The sequence below is a fragment of the Anopheles merus genome, unplaced genomic scaffold (assembly GCF_017562075.2).
Source record: "Anopheles merus strain MAF unplaced genomic scaffold, AmerM5.1 LNR4000013, whole genome shotgun sequence".
In the NCBI taxonomy this organism is placed as follows: Eukaryota; Metazoa; Arthropoda; class Insecta; order Diptera; family Culicidae; genus Anopheles; species Anopheles merus.
The window spans coordinates 207,534-225,108 of record NW_024427593.1 but is presented as its reverse complement, the minus strand read 5'-3'; positions in this window follow the sequence as shown (position 1 = coordinate 225,108).

The window sequence follows — 17,575 nt, the reverse complement described above, 5'->3', positions numbered from 1 at the left end:
ACCGGGAAGCCCCAAGTCACTCTACGCCGACTGCCCCGGAGGTATCATCAGACCGTACATCACCCGATCGTTTAGAACACAACTTCTCCACGCCGTACACGATCTCAGTCATCCCGGAGCCCGCGCCACAGCTAGACTAATAACAGAGCGCTTTGTTTGGCTCAACGCAAGGAAGGAATCCCAGGACTTCGCGCGGAACTGTTTAGCCTGCCAGCGCGCTAAGGTAGGAAGGCACGTCAAAAGCCCTTTGACGCCGTACCCTGCGACGACAGCGAGGTTCAGTCACATCAACGTAGACATCATTGGACCATTTCCCATCAGTAACGGTAACCGATACTGCCTTACGATAATCGACCGATTTACTCGCTGGCCAGAAGCAATACCAATCCCAGATATCACCGCATCTACCGTCGTATCAGCACTACTATTCCACTGGATCGCCCGATTCGGAGTTCCGACGCACGTAACAACAGACCAAGGGAGACAACTCGAATCCTCCTTGTTCAAAGAGTTGACGAAAGCCCTAGGAACGAAACACATCCGTACGACAGCCTATCACCCGCAGGCGAATGGAATAATCGAAAGGTGGCACCGCACCCTTAAAGCAGCAATCACCTGCAAAGACACCGCAAGATGGAGCGAACACCTACCGCTAATACTCCTTGGGCTACGAACCACGTTCAAAAATGACATCAACGCCTCGCCAGCCGAACTTGTGTATGGGACGACGTTGACCATCCCGGCAGAATTCTTCATCACGAAACCGCAAAATGCCCTCGCCGACCAATCCGACTTCGCCAAAACGTTAAGGGAAACGATGAGCAGCATTCGACCACCGAGCACCGCTTGGCATACCAACCGCACACCGTTCGTGTATTCCGATCTGAACAAGTGTACTCACGTGTTCATACGCGACGACACCGTCCGACCTGCACTAACTACGCCTTACCACGGTCCATATAAGGTTCTTACACGCAATCCTAAGTCTTTTCAGATACTCCTACGTGGACAGCCAACACTGGTTTCGGTCGACCGCTTAAAACCAGCGTATGGAGCAGAAGAGGAGGCCACCTCGGCCCCGCAGTCGGAAACTCTGCCGTTACCGGACGTCCAGGCAAATCCGGACCCCAGAGACGCCACCGCAGCCTCCAACCCGACGTCGCGCGAACAACCAGTCGACGATCAGACGACACCCGCACCAACATCGCACCCGACGGCATCGAGACAAACCGACCGAGCCACCGTCGACGCCCCACCACCATCCATCCTACGCCGCAACGACCAGACGATATCGACCGGCGTCACCAGGTCTCAGCGGAAGGTCATCATACCTCTACGTTACCGGTGACACCGCTCTAGGAGGGGAGTACTGTAGCGACCAGACCGCCATCTGGCGTGAGAATAATCGAGCGATCGTGGCGCCCAGGGACAAGGACACGGATCTCCGGGGAGCGCACTCACCAGGCACACGAATATGTCAAAGTGACGTGCGCCGCGTGTCCAGCGCTGCACTTCCTGCTGTCAGCGAGCACATTCATTCTCTTTCACCTCCGACCTCGAAGCCGAACGGACCTCGTTTCTTAACTCCGCGATCGTAAAAAGCCTCACGCGAACCCATCCCGAGTGAACGTGCGCCACCGTTCAGAGTATAATTTAGAATAAAATTACGCCGTTAACTACTCACGAAACCCAACGTGTACGCGTCATAACATTAGGGAAAAAAGATAGATCCGAATACGTAACCCCCTAAATACTCAATGGGTTTCGTACATTTTGGTTTTGGAATGTGTTTTTGTTCTAATTAAAGGTTATTAATATGAGGTGCAAGTTATACATTGTATCGGAGTGAGGTGTGTGCAATTATGTGCCTATTAGGGTTGGGCAATTCGATTCATTACCATGAACGTGAATTTACCGGTTCTTTCATTAACATGAACAGAGCGTGAATCGCGATTCAATCGTTCACGTCAACTAACCACAGTATGGTAAATCGATCTTATTTCGCGATAGTTTCATATTATGGGTGTTTGTTAACAGTTTCATATAATAAGCATAACAGTTCTTAGTTACTGAACTAAAAAACTCATGTATTCCTAATTATGTTATTAAGTGATGCATCTATTATGATTAAGGCAAACAACATATTTTAACACCATTTTGAATTCATTTTTTATATTACAAAAATAACACTTACACCTAGAAAATTCAAGTCTTACTTAATTACAAAAAGTTCATTACAAAACAATTATTTCATGTACTCCATGTTACAAATCTTGCAACGACGTTTTGTTTATGCATTTTGTTGAATAAACAATATTTCTTGCAATTTTTTGGCGTTAGTCGAGATCTTTTTTCAGAGTAGATCTGTCCCGCTTTAGAAAAAAGCCTTTCACATGGAACGGATGTTCCGGGAATGCATAAAGTGCTCATGGCAAGAGTAAACAATGATGGATAAAGAACTTGATGTTCTTTCCACCAAAGAAGCGGATCATTTTCTAAATCAATATTTTCAACGCTTAAATATTGATGTAGTTCATTCTCAGCTATTTGTCCTGGTGTTTTGTAGTTTTGAGTTCCCTTGTTTTTTTAATAAATCGCCGAAAAGCATGTCCACATCCTTGCTAACCTTTTTGACTACTTTTTCGACTTCTACTACGGGCTTTTGCAACGGAAGCAGCTCAGATATAATCGATTCACGATTCACAATCGATTCCATTTTGAATTTTTCCGCATCGTCTTGAAAGCCAAGTTGTTTAATCCTAGGATCCAATATCATAGATTTAAGTATCTGCTCATTGGAACGATAAATGTTTAGCTTGTTTTGTAGACCTTCAACGAGCAAAGCTACTAAATTTTGAACGTTTTCTCCTATATCCTCATCATTTCTAAACTGTGATGTTTTGGTTAACAGCACATTGCATAGTAATCCCACGTGTGAAATGGTTATGTATTTTTGGACGGATACAGTATTTGTAGCAGAATAGAAATATTTTAGAACCCTCACAATTTGTTCAATTGCTTCCCAATCATGAGATTCTAAAGATATTTTCATTTTCAAACTATCTGCACAGGAGAGTAATGCAATTTTGTTCTTATAAAATCGATTAAGCATATCATACCCCGAATTCCATCGCGTTGACACTTCTTGTATCATTTTCAATTGATCTAAATTGAGCTTTTTTGTGTATCAGCTAGCATTTGTGAGGCTGTTGGACTTTTCTTAAATAACATTACTTCTTTTTTTACCTCTTCTACAATTGGTAGCACACTTTTTTTTGTAGCATCTCGAACAATCAAATTTAACGTATGTGCAAAACATGGTATGTGACAAAAATTCAACTCAGTTGATGCCGCTTTCATATTGGAAGCATTGTCAGTAACCATTGCAACAATCTTATCCTCTATGCCAGCTGTGTCAAACTCATTTCATCATAGGGCCGCATATACAGATTTTCAATGATTCGCGGGTCGCAAATTTAAGAATAAAAAATATACCTAAATATTTGTATAAAATATTGTTTTAAAACATTATTGTTAAACAAATTGACTTTTTGGACTCCTCGCTTCAAATCTGGAATCGTTTCTCATTTACGAATTTTGTGATGTTATTTTTCATTATGCTCTTTTATCTTAAAAAAAGTTTAATATACTTTTAAAGTCACATGCAATTTCTTTTATCCTTATTATTAAAATAGGATATTTTTCATTAGTCGCGTTCTCACACGGCAGTTCTCTTAGAAAATATCGCTCAACCCCACTGTTTCACTGAGGTAGGGTGAATCTAGCAGCCTGTTGCAAATCTTTTTCAAGCAATCCGAACTATCCATCGCTGGATGAATAACAAAAATATTTGCCCGGAATTTTTTGACAGATCAAGAGAAAAATTGTAATAAAACGAGTTTAAACATTATTCCAAGTTCCAAGTGTTCTGGTGGTATATGCATTTCTTATAACAAGAACCCGTATTTTACGAATATTTTTGTTTAAATTACGATAATTTTGTCTGACGAAGATTCGTGGTGTGTTGTGATCCTATAAAGATCGGCAAACCTTTTTTTGACACTTGAAGGGAGATGATTCGCGAATTGAAGCATGGACCGTGTGAGCTAATCTATTAATAAGCTTTGTATTGCAAGGCTTCGGCATTTCGGTTATTTTAATCCTTAATGTTGTGGGCAGCCGTGCCGACCCCTGGACTTGCCGTGGTAGTTGTGCTACCACTGGTCAATGTCCAGGGGACGACAGTGTGTCACGCACACTAAGCGCGGGCCGCTTAGTGTGTGTGGTGCGCTCGGACAAGCAAGTGTTGCGAGCAGCCGGTCGAGCAGGACTCCCGGCAGGGCACGGTACGGCTGGCGCGCGGCCGAGTATTTTAGTGTGTATTGTGCTTGTGAGTTTATATTTATTATGTGTACTGTTATATCAGTGTTTGAATAAAGTACCTGATGCAAGCCAAAGACACAACACTCAATCTCAATCCTTTAGGCTTAAGTGTAATCATATCATTTTGGTTTTAATTTTCGGGGAGGTTGGAAAGTACATTAGCAGAACGTGGGGTACAAATAATTACAACTTGGCTACAATAATTTTTATTAACATTTATTGTGGCATGATTATGAAAAAAAACAGTTGTGGCTCCAATCGAACATCAAAGATGTAACATTCTGAGGTCGGCGCCGTGCAAATCCGTTCAGAGAAATTCGGAGCCGAATGAATCGATTTCTCACTGCAGATTAGCCGCTCTGTGCGACAACCGATGACTCCAACGGTTCCGAATGGCTTTAAACGGCTCTATAGGCTTCGGACGGCAACGAACAGAACTGTTGGTTTGATTTGGCCGGAGTCGGAATAACTAAGATCGGAAACGGTTTTGAGCCGTGGATGCAATTCTGACAATCCATCACTAGTTGTTGCAAAGTTTGGTAGTGTGTGTATCAAGTTATTTTCATTCCTTTTTCGTTTGTAGACAGTTGACACAAATCTATTTTTCCATACAGAATGTGCAATTGAGTGTGCACAAAATTATCCTAATATTCAGAATTTCATCAAAACATAATACGACTGAGTTTGCATTCGATTCAATGTTTGTTAAGGGTCTCGATTGTTCTGTACGATTGTATAGAATAAGTTTATGAGATGTTATGGGTACATTCATGTTAGTTTCGAAAAATATACCAACAAAAGGATTGTTCTTCTCTGGAAAATGTAATACACTTCGACAAATAGTAATAACAGATTTTTGGCTTGCAGTGCTTTTAGTAATTCTCAAAATATTCTCGTGGGTCACATTCAGAATCGACGAGGGCCGCATGCGGCCCGCGGGCCGCCAGTTTGACATACCTGCTCTATGCCAAATTTGTTCAAGGTACCTTGAATCCAATTAGCTATATTCCTACCACTATGAGGATTTTCAAATTCCGAGCATTCTATCAAAATAGAACTTAGTTTGCAATTTTCATCGATATAATGACCTGTTAAGGCAAAAAAACTTATTTGATTCAGGTTCGTCCATCCATCCGACGTAACAGCTATAGCTTTGGCGGTCGATAATTTCTCTTTAGCCTTTTCAAATTCTTGATTGTATACGCTTGGTAGTAGGGCGTTTGATAAACATTTTCGTGTAGGCATAATATAGTTCGGATTTAATAAATAAACGAATTTTTTGAAAATTTCACTTTCTACTAAATTAAATGGCAAACATTCTTTGCAAATTAGGTCTAGCAACATTCTATCTTAAACCTTTTTTGTCTCGCTATTAATGGGTTTCTTCAGATAACCCTGTATGCCCATATTTGAATTGAAATATTGATTTGATGGCTGAAAGTTTACAGCAGAAGGTCCCGCTTCATCGTCTATGTTAATAGTTTGAGGAATTGGTTGCTTTTGCTTTAAATACGGCACAGTTTTATGCACTAAATTCAAATGCCGCTTCAAGTTCGAAGTAGTTCCTTTGGTATACTTATACACTTTTAAACAATAAAGGCACTTTGCGCCAGTTTCTACCGGACTAAAATGATCCCAGACAGGGCTTGTTGTTGCGTTTGTTGGAGCCATCATATCTGTGAAATATGATGTGAAATGTTTCATACAACTCTTTATGTTTTTGTTTTTAACTACCAAGACTGATGTTACCTTTGATCGCCGTGCAATTATTCAATTTTCACTAATTTCGATGGAGCGTAGATCAATTTGTGGTTTACAAGTCAAAAGATCACAACAAATGGCATATCAAAGATAAATTTATCAATACAATCACGGTTTCAGCAATGTTTATTACCACAAGCCTACAACACATTGATGAAATCGAACGTATTCAAAAATAACGGTCAAAATCACCTATACAACAACGAATCGAACACACGTGATCCATGTATTTATCATATGGATTTAGTGACCATAAACGTATTAGTGTAATTTTTATTTCTTCCTCAGAGCGCGAGAAGGTCATTTCTCTCTCAAACAAACCGACTAGTACAGTTCAAACTCACTAATTGAACTTCGATTGGCAGCTCACTGTTTGGTTAGTGTCACGTTTGGTGATAAATTTTAACGTTCTTTCCTGCACAAAATAAATGAAGTTTTTTTTTTCATTATAGGCGACAGTTTTGCAATTTTCTATGAAACTAGATTCACTACTATAAAGGCATGCTTTTTGGTTGAGCTATCAACCTACTATCAAATATCTATAGAAAAATATACAAACGAAAATTTCGTTCAATTATTGAACTTCGACTGTACCTTGCTCACAAGTAGGTAAAAAAAAACTCATCCCACATACCACCCCCCGTCCTCGTCATTTTTTTGACTCTCTATCTATGTGATCGTTCTCTCGGCCACTATCAGCTGAAAGTATTGCAGCGGAAAGAAAAAGAGAGCGCATATTGCAGAAGCGGCATCGTGTCCGAGGATCAGAAAGAGAGTGAACGATGTAGATCAGCTGTGTCAAACTCATTTCATCAGAGGGCCGCAAGTACAGATTTTCAGTGATTCGTGGGCCGCAAAGATGAGAATAAAAAATATACCTCAATATTTATATAAAATACTGTTTAATATCATTATAGTTAAACAAATTGACTTTTTGTGCTCCTCGCTTCAAATCTGTAATAGTTTCTTATTTACAAACTTGCTATGTTTTTTTTCATTGTGCACTTTTTTACTTGAAAATTTTTTTTAATGTACTTTTAAAGTCACGTGCATTGTTTTTATCCTTATTATTAAAATAGGACAATTCTCATTAGTCGTGTTCTAACACGTCAGTTCTGTTAGAAAATATTGCTCAACCACACTTTTTCACTGAGGTAGGGGAAGTCTACCAGCCTGTTGCGAAACTTTTTCGAGCCATCCGAGCTATCCACCGCTGGATGAATAACAAAAATATTTGCCTGCAATTTTTTGACAGATCAAAAGGAAAATTATAATAAAATTAAAAACGTTTATTTACATTATTTTTCGCTAATTTCCAAGTTCCAAGTTAATTTCCTTGTTTTGAAACTTGAAGAGAGGAATCATCATCTCGCGAATTGAGGTACGGACTGGATCCATTTCTCACTGCAGATTAGCCGCTCCATGCGACAGCCGATGACTTCAACGGTTCCGAATGGCTTTAAACGGCTCTTTAGGCTTCGGACGGCACCGAACGGAACTGTTGGTTTGATTTGACCGGATTCGGAGTCGCTGTGGTTAAGATCGAAAATGGTTTTGACCCGTGGATGCGATTCTGACAATCCATCACTAGTTGTTGCAAAGTTTGGTAGTGTGTGTATCAAGTTATTTTCATTCCTTTTTCGTTTGTAGAAGGTTGACGCAAATCTATTTTTCCATATAGAATGTGCAATCGAGTGTGCACAAAACAGTGCTAATATTCAGAATTTAATCGAAACATAATACGGCTGAGTTTGTATTCAATTCAATGTTTCTTAAAGGTCTCGATTGTTCTGTACGATTGTGTAGAATAAGATTATGAAATGTAATGGGTACATTCATGATAGATTCGAAAAATAAACCAACAAAATGATTGTTCTTGTCTGGAAAATTGTATACACTTCTACAAATAGTAATAACGGATTTTTGGTTTGCAGTGCTTTTAGCAATTCTCAAAATATTCTCGCGGGCCGCATTCAGCATTGACGAGGGCCGCATGCGGCCCGCGGGCCGCCAGTTTGACATACAGTATCGGACAGAAAGATAGGACCCTTGTTTTTTCAACGCAGCATGTACCCGTTGGGCCAGGTTTATTGTGGGTTGTATGTGTTTGTGTGTGCATGTGTGGGTGTGTGTGTGTGTGTTTATGTGTGTGTGTGTGTATGTGTGTGTGTGCATGTGTGTGTGTATGTATGTTTGAATGTGTATTGGTGTGTGTGTTTGTTTCACAAGTATGTCGTTTCGGATAGATTTGTTAGTAGTTTTTTTTGTGTTTTGGGTTAGGTTTTTGATGTAATAAGCAGGACCACCGCCCTCGCGATCAGTGTTTTTTCGATACATTAACAATTTTACGGTCTTCTTTCGCCGTGGTCTTTTGAGGACGTCTGGTTGACTTGCGCGTTTCGGTTGTCCAAGCGCGTTTTGGTTGTCTAAGCACGTTTCGGTTGTCCAAAGCGCGTTTGCAACAAAAGTGCGCGATCGTTCCATTATGAACTCGATCGTTTTGCGCTTAATGCCAGCAGCAGCCAGTCGCTTCATCATATGGTGCTGATAATCGGTACAATGTTTACCTCGACCCATTGTTACTAACATTGCTTGCTTGGACCGTCAAGAACGCGCTGGTTAAAAAGTTGGACACGACTGATCCCGTGCTCAGCCTGCGTTCTGCTTCTACACGTGATGAATTACATCGTTGTAGAGCAGCGATAAAAGTGTATCGATAAAAACTATCTATGAGTAAGCGAGTGAGCGTCAACCCATTTAAATCGAGAACAGAAAACTGCCGCGCTCATGAAACAAAACGCCCATTGAAAAGAACAACTGCGCGCAAGCTCAATGCACGCACAAAGTTTCCTATGCACACACCAGCTTTAACGCAGAGATGCACGCTGGCCTTTCAATGTCGTGCACTGGAGAAACACCTGTGAGGGAATGCCGAGTTCATTGCTATTGTGCGCGTTTCCATTTCGCACCGCTGTCGCACAATCATGAAACAGCACACCTGCGTTCTCGTCCGAAGAACATTCGCTGCTATCGATGCAAACTTTAGCGTTTATCCAAGTGTGAACGCACGCTGTTTCACATGATAACACACATAATCAGAATGTTTTGAACGCAATATGAAACCATGTCCAGCTACGTTTCTTCAGACAAAAACCCGCGCACTCGCACACACACACACACACACACACACACACACACACACACACACACACACACACACACACACACACACACACACACACACACACACACACACACACACACACACACACACACACGCGCACACGCACACACACACACACACACACACACACACACACGCACGTACGCGTGCACACACACATACACACACACACACACACACACACACACACACACACACACACACACACACACACACACATTAACCTGTCCAAACGGGTGCATGCTGCGTTGAAAACACTAGGGTCCTATCATTCTGTCCGATACTGTACCTGATGTAGATCAATGAAACGCTCTATCCGTTCTCTTATCTTGTACTGTGCTCTCCGCAGAAAGCCAGTGCAGAATGCCAGATTGGATGTTTTGTTGGGCTGAGTGAGAAAGTATGCTGATTTTGTTTCATCGACACATGTCTATCATATGGGACAGCACATTTTTGTATCAGGAGAATAAACGTCCTGGTCATACGATTCACGTTCATATTTGTATGGGAAAACATGAACGACCTGACTTGCTAGGACGTTCTTTATTTCGACGGGTAGGACGTTCTTTTCGTGAACGTCCTGGTTATACGATTCACGTTCATTTTGTATGGGGGGAATGAACGACCTGGCTTGCTAGGACGTTCTTTATTTGGACGGGTAGGACGTTCTCTTCGTGAACGTCCTAGTCATACGATTCACGTTCAAATTTGTATGGGGGGAATGAACGACCTGGCGTACTATGACGTTCTTCATTTCGACGGGTTCCTACCCGGGTTATTTTCATGAACAACTCAGTACATTATAATTTATAAAGAATAGATGAACGTTGATTAGATGAACGAAGGTCGTTCGTTCTTTAGGATGAATTGAATGAATCGTACAGTTCTGGTTCTTGAGGCACAACTCTAGTGCATATGCAGTACTTTTAGTGATTTTAGGAAGGTTCTGGAAAGTATAAACTGTTCTAGCCAAAGAACGGGTGCGTTGGTCGATCTTTGCCTACGCAGCGCTTTTAGCGTTAAGTTGCTTTGCGTTCTCAGTTTGTCTATTTTGCTACAGTAACGCTTGAATTGCTTTGGTTGCGCGTTTCGGTTGTTTTCGATAAATATGTCTCAACGGTTTTTTCTATGAACGGTATAGTCTGGGTGTGTTGCTATGGTGTGGATTGATTTGCTGATGTGTTATAATGAACGTATTGCAATGGTGTGATTTGGCTTTCCGAGGTGGGTTACAATGAGTCTATGGTTGATAGTGTGGTTCTGTTTATAATAAGTTCTGTTTAGCTGATATGCTACACTGCTTTCTTTGATAAAATCGATTCTTTTGTTCAAAGTTACTGAAGGATTAGACTCTTTTTTATTCAACCTAAGTTCGGAGAAGAGCCGTTTAACAGGAATGATGCGACGTATCTTAGCAAGCTGACTGCTCAGAGGTGTATTTGCGTGTGAGTGGTTAACCAGTGCGAAGCCAGCGCGGATCTCTTTCATAAGCATTTCGAGTGCAGCAGAAAAATATTCCCTAAACATCAACCGCTTCTTTAACGAACTTGTTGTGCGGTTTCATAAAAGCGTTCTGCAGCCATTGCAATTGTTTGTGATCACTAATACGTTGGGTAAGATCTTCCTTTTCTTCAGGCTAAAGGACGAGTGAAAGGTCACGAGGTTGGTAGCCATTGATTGTCGTTGAGGGACACTTCTACACCCTACTGTTGAATATTCTATTGAATTGAGTGCAAAACCCGAGGCTAACAGCCATCGCACTTGTTAAGGGAAACTTCTACTCCCTACAACTTAATATTCCTTTGCAGTTTAGTGAAAATACCACGAGGTTGGTAGCCATTGCTTTCGGCTAAGGATACCTTTACTACCGCAGTCTAGTTTACCGTCGCACAGTACAGTCTAGTCTAGTTTACAGTCGCAGATTTAATTGAGGGCAAACCACGTGTTTGGTGGCATTGCATTTTTTGGCAAGGGACACTTAAACTCCCTAGTGTCCACCATGGCGTTAAGTAATAGTAATACAAAAGGGGGAAAGAATCACAAGCCAAGTGGTTGATGTTTAGGGACCGGTTCACTTCAATGATACATGCTGCGAGTGAAATCCCCACAGTGATGAAACTTCAGTATCTACTTGCGTCACTCAAGGGTGAGGTAGCCGCATTGTTCGAGCACACGGATCTGACAGCGAACAACTATGCCATCACATGGGATGCACTCGACAAGCTGTATGATTATAAGAAGGCGCTCACTCGAGAATACTACCGAATGCTGAGTTTCCTATCTGCGATGAGGTCTGATCGAGTGGAAGATTTGGCGCAATTTGTTTATTTGTTTATGTGTAAATGTTAAGTGATTGGCCATAATTGGCCTTATCACTGATCTTATAAACTAAACTTATAATAACATAAAGCATCACGGTACAATGTAACATCAGCACAAAATAAATAACAAAGTGTATCTTCTTCTTGTTTGCCACAACAACCGCTGTCGGTCAAGGCCTGCTTGAACCCACTAATGAAGTGAGCTTGGCTTTCAGTGACTTATTGTTACCATAGCAGGATAGTCAGTCCTACGTACGGGGGCACGGTCTATTCGGGGCTTGAACCCATGACGGGCGTGTTGTTAAGTCGTACGAGTTGACGACTGTACCACCAGACCGGCAACAAAGTGTATCACAACAAGAAAAACAGGTTAACCTAGGGAATTCCAGTCGAAAGAGTCATAGTGCGCATTAAATCGCATAGCCATCGCAGTCAAAGGTTCATTATCGCTATATGCACGTCTAGTTTGGTCAACTCTTAGTAGCCTAAAGTTTCTTAAAATACGAGCTGGTACGTGGAAATTAACTCTAGCTAAAAGGTCCGGTGAATCTATCTCTACTAGGATGATTTTTTTCATGAACAATATTTGCGCCGTTTCGCGACGAGTAGCGAGAGCTTCGAGTCCAAAAATTAAACACCGGGCATGATAACTAGGTCTCACTGCCACGTTACGGTGTGAACCGTAAGACCAAACGGGTGATTTTTTTCTGCACTGACTCAATCTTATTCCACCATAACGACGACGATGGGCACCAAACTACTGAGGAGTATTCTAAGATGGATCTGACTAGTGATTTGTAGAGTGCGACAAGACAATGTGGGTCGGAGAATTATCTCGACTGCCTGCGTATAAATCCTAGCATTCTGTTCGCTCTATCAATAATTTCGTTATGATGCAAATGAAAGTCAAGTTTACGGTCAAGAGTAACTCCTAAGTCTTTTACTGCACTGTGTCGTTGTAATTGTGTACCGGAGATGCAGTAGTTAAACACTATTGGACAATTAGAACGGTGAAACGACATGGACAAACATTTATCAACAGAAATTTGTAGGTCGTTGTTCAGACACCAGTCGGAAAAAGAGTCGATCGGTGCTTGCAGGACAAGACAATCACCAAAACACCTCACAGGAAAAAAAAGTCTAAGATCGTCCGCATACAATAAACATTCTGATTCCCTTACTACAGTAGTAACGTCATTGAAAAATAGAGAAAACAGCAAGGGTCCAAGGTTACTACCCTGTGGCACGCCTGAACAACTCACGAATTCCCTAGATGTCATACAATCAATTTTGACGCGATATCAACGATTGGTGAGGTAAGATTCGAACCACTCCACTAAAGGGGTAGAGAATCCAAGACGAGCAAGCTTCGCCAACAACAAGCGATGATTCACACGATCAAAGGCGGTATAGATGACATCCATCTGGGCTCCCGAAGCGAATGCAGCATGGCAGTGAGATACAAACTCCACCAAATTGGTGGTCACACTGCGGAACCCGTGTTGGCGTGTTGATATTGTAATAACTCTATTGTAATAGCCGCTCCTAAAAAACGACCGAAGCGAAACGCTAAACGGACTGATGAATCTGCTGACGCTGGCCCGTCGGATGAATAGCAATCTTGCACAGCATCCGGCGATGCACCTCGTTCAGCTCATCCCAGTCTCTCTATCTACTACCAAAATGTACGTGGTCTACGAACGAAAACTACAAATCTTCGCCTGGCGCTATCAGAATCAGAATATGATTTTATCATTCTTACCGAGACTTGGCTTACTCAGTCCATACCTTCTTCGCTCCTCACTGACGATCATTATCATATCTACAGGTGCGATAGGAATCTTTCCAACAGTGCCCTCTCACGCGGTGGGGGTGTTTTAATTGCAAGTTCCTCTTCAATACCGACATGTGAAATCGCATCGCCTAATACCATACTGGAACAACTTTGGATCAAAACATTGCTGCCAGGTGTCTCTGTTTACATCGGCGTTGTTTACATTCCGCCTAGTCATGCGAATGACCCCGCAGTGATGAACGCTTTACATGATAGTGTACGTGAAATTTCAAGCCGCATTAAAGAGAGCGATTTATTATACGTCTTCGGAGATTTCAATAAACCTGATATCAGATGGGAGCTGACTAATACATCAGAAGCCACCGATTGCTCTCCATGTTATTCTGTCATGCATTATGCACCTTTATGCAATTCCGTGGCTAATACCGATTTCGTTGATGGGTTGCATAGTACCGGATTATTTCAGTTGAGTGGTATTGGAAATCAATCTGGGCGTCAATTGGATCTGGTCTTCGCAAACCTTGCCGCAACCAATATTTTGTGCGACTCAATCACACCTCTGCACTCTGTGAATGGTACTTCGGCTCTAGAGAACTTCCTCCCATACGTAACACACTGTAGTATTCCACTTCTCAGTGAGGACTTTCATCATCCTTCATTGGATATGATGATTTATTATCCCGTACAACTATCCCACACCACCAACAGTCACACTCGCAGTACAGTCAATAGAAATTTCTTCAAAACGAATGTGGAACGTATGAATGCCCTTATTGTGTCGTTTGACCGTAATTTTGACTGCTCCAACTTTTCCACTATCGACGAAGCCACCGATTGCTTTAGCGTTTTTATGCGCTCAGCGATTAATTCCTGCGTTCCTGTTGCTCAACGAAAGCCTGGCCCCGATTGGTCTAATGCATCTTTAAGACGGTTTAAAAAAATAAAATCAAAAGCCTACGCGGATTACAGTAGAACGAGATCATCGCTGCATAGGAGAATTTTTTTCGATGCACTGAACAATTATCGTCGACATAATCGTGTGCTCTACCGCTCCTTCATTCGCCGTACTGAAAGGCAGCTATTTTCTAAGCCGACACGGTTCTGGAGCTTCTGGAACAAACGGCGCAATATAAGAAGTATCCCTCCGTCAATGAGCTACAATGGCCAAACTAGTATCGATACATCCGATATTTGCAACACTCTCGCCAATCGTTTCGCTGATGCATTCACCCTTCCTGTTCACAATCCTAACACACTAGCAGAGGCCACCCGCAATACTCCATCGGATGCTATCGATTTTATTATACCCACAATTGACGAAGCATTAATTGCGCGCACACTCAACGATATAAAACCATCTACATCATCTGGACCTGACAATATTCCCGCATACATATTGAAGCACTGCCGTCAATCACTCGCACCCATTCTTGCCAAAATATTTAATGATTCCCTTATGCGTGGCACGTATCCTGAGTCCTGGAAACACGCGCGAATGATTCCTATCCATAAAAAAGGCAGTCGACTTCATGCTAGTAATTATCGTGGCATTGTATCCCTATGCGCTTGTGCAAAGGTGTTTGAGCTCATTCTATACAATCCGCTACTCACAGCAGTTCAAAACTATATGAGCCCTAGTCAGCATGGATTTCTCCCAAGGAGATCTTCCACCACAAATCTTGCTGAATTTGTTGGCTACTGCTTCGACAACATGGATCGTGGTACTCAAGTTGATGCAGTATATATCGACTTCAGGGCTGCGTTCGATAGTATTTCTCATGATATTCTACTTTCGAAGCTAAAAAAACTCGGTTTCCTCGACTGGCACATCACCTGGCTGCGTTCATATTTAACTGGTCGTTCGTACTACATAAGTATAGGATCTCATCGTTCTCACTCTTTCACCAGCTCCTCCGGTGTGCCTCAAGGGAGTAATTTGGGACCGCTACTCTTCCTCATCTATATTAATGATCTATCTTTCGTTTTACCGCCAGGCCAACACCTAATGTACGCCGACGATGTAAAAATATTCGCTCCAGTTAGAAACGACAGTGACTGTGTACGCCTTCAAACGATCCTTGAGAATCTGGATAGCTGGTGCAGCAGAAACGCTCTCCAAGTGTGTGCTGATAAATGCCAGTGTATATCATTCAGCAGAGCCCGTCACCCCATCACGTTTACATACACTATGCTCAACACGGCTTTGGCTCGCACGACATGTATCCGTGATCTGGGGGTGCTACTCGATCAGAAGATGTCATTTCGCCCTCACATTGATAGCGTTGTTGCGAAGGGAAATCAGCTACTTGGTTTAATTACGCGGACCTGTAGCGAGTTTACCGATCCCATGTGCGTCAAGTCGATCTTCTGTGCCATCGTAAGGTCGTGCCTGGAGTACTGCTGTCCGATCTGGTGCCCGCTTGGCGTTGGTGACATCAATCGCCTCGAAGCCATTCAACGGAGACTCACCAGGTACGCGGTTCGACTCCTTCCATGGCAATCCCACCACGCTCGGCCCACCTACCATCAGCGGTGTCTGCTTCTCGGACTTGAACCACTCTGCTCTCGACGTAAAAACGCCCAATGCCTTTTCATATTTCGGCTCCTTAACGGAGAGATCGATTCCCCGGCATTACTAGCCAGCATCAATTTGTTCGCTCCCTGTCGGATTCTTAGATCCAATTTCCATCTCCGTGTTCCGCGTACCCGCAACAACCATAGCCAGGGACACCCTATTATACGTATGTCCCTCGAGTTCAATGAAGTGTTAGATTTGTTCGATTTTAGTATGTCTACTTCCACGTTCAAGGAGAAATTGCGTCTACGTCACATGTAATGTTTGCTTATAACTAGATGTTTATTTATATGCTCCTTAATTTAATTATAAGGTTGCCGATTAGACATGATGATCCGTCGGTTTATATATATGAAATAAATAAATAAATAAATAAATAAATAAACTCTGACCTTTGTGATATTTATGGTAAACGCGGAACAGAACCTTCTCGTTTGTTTCTTGGTTCATCACTGTCCTAGTTCCGGACACGATGCGTTCTATTTATTAGTTTCATTAGTTTCACGTCAGGCGAGATACCTGAAGCCGTTTTGCCAATGTTGCATTTTGTTGTGGGAACCGAAATTGTCATCGGTTCCCTGTTATTTTGTAAGGTGGCAAAATGTGGGAACCATTCGATAGAGTCGCGGACACGCGTCTCTTATTGCACACTGCAACCGCAGTCCGTTTTGGCGTTAGCTATTCCGGTACTGGGCAGTGCGTGTGCGTATCTAAATTAGACCTGTCTAGACGGTGTGGAATGTTCGTCACACCTCACCCCTTTTCAAAGACAAATTTTTGATTTTGAAAATTTGGCTTCAGATACCTTTCCTTGTTTCTGGAATTTATACTTAAGTATATAAGTACAATATATTGTTATGTTTATTTTATGGTTTTTTTTTATCTCTTAACTAATCTAGATATGTGTACTACTTGTTCTTTGCTATTTTTACCTTTTATAGTGGCGTTAGCTTGATTTATGTTTGTTACTATGTAGGGTCCACTATAGACTGGTTCTAATTTATGTCTATTTTCTATCTTAAGATATACTATATCGTTTATTTCTACGCTTATGTTCCTTTCATCTAGTAGGCTGTTTAATAGTATTGTTCTTTTATTTTTTCTTGTTCTAAAGTTTTTCTTACTGTATCATGGGCAATTTGAAGGCGATATTTCAACTCTTTTTCATATGCATCTATGTTGTGTAATGGTTCCGTTTTGTTAATATTGCAAAATTCAAATGCATTCAGCTTTTTCCCGAAAACAAGTTCAAATGGCGTATAATCATGTAGGTTATTTGGTGTGGTATTATAGCAAAAACAGTAAAAAGATAGCCACTCATCCCAATCATTACTACGCTCGTTTCCAAAGTTTCTTAAATACTCATTAAGGCACTTGTGGTTTCGCTCTAAGGCTCCGATCGTTTGAGGGTGAACATTTGCGATCAATTTTAAGCAATTTACAAACCTCGTCAAAAACACCTTTATATTCTGTTCCTTGATCAGTTTTAATACATTTCATGGGTCCATATATAAGTATGCATTTATTCACAATTTCTTTAGCGATTGTAGAAACTG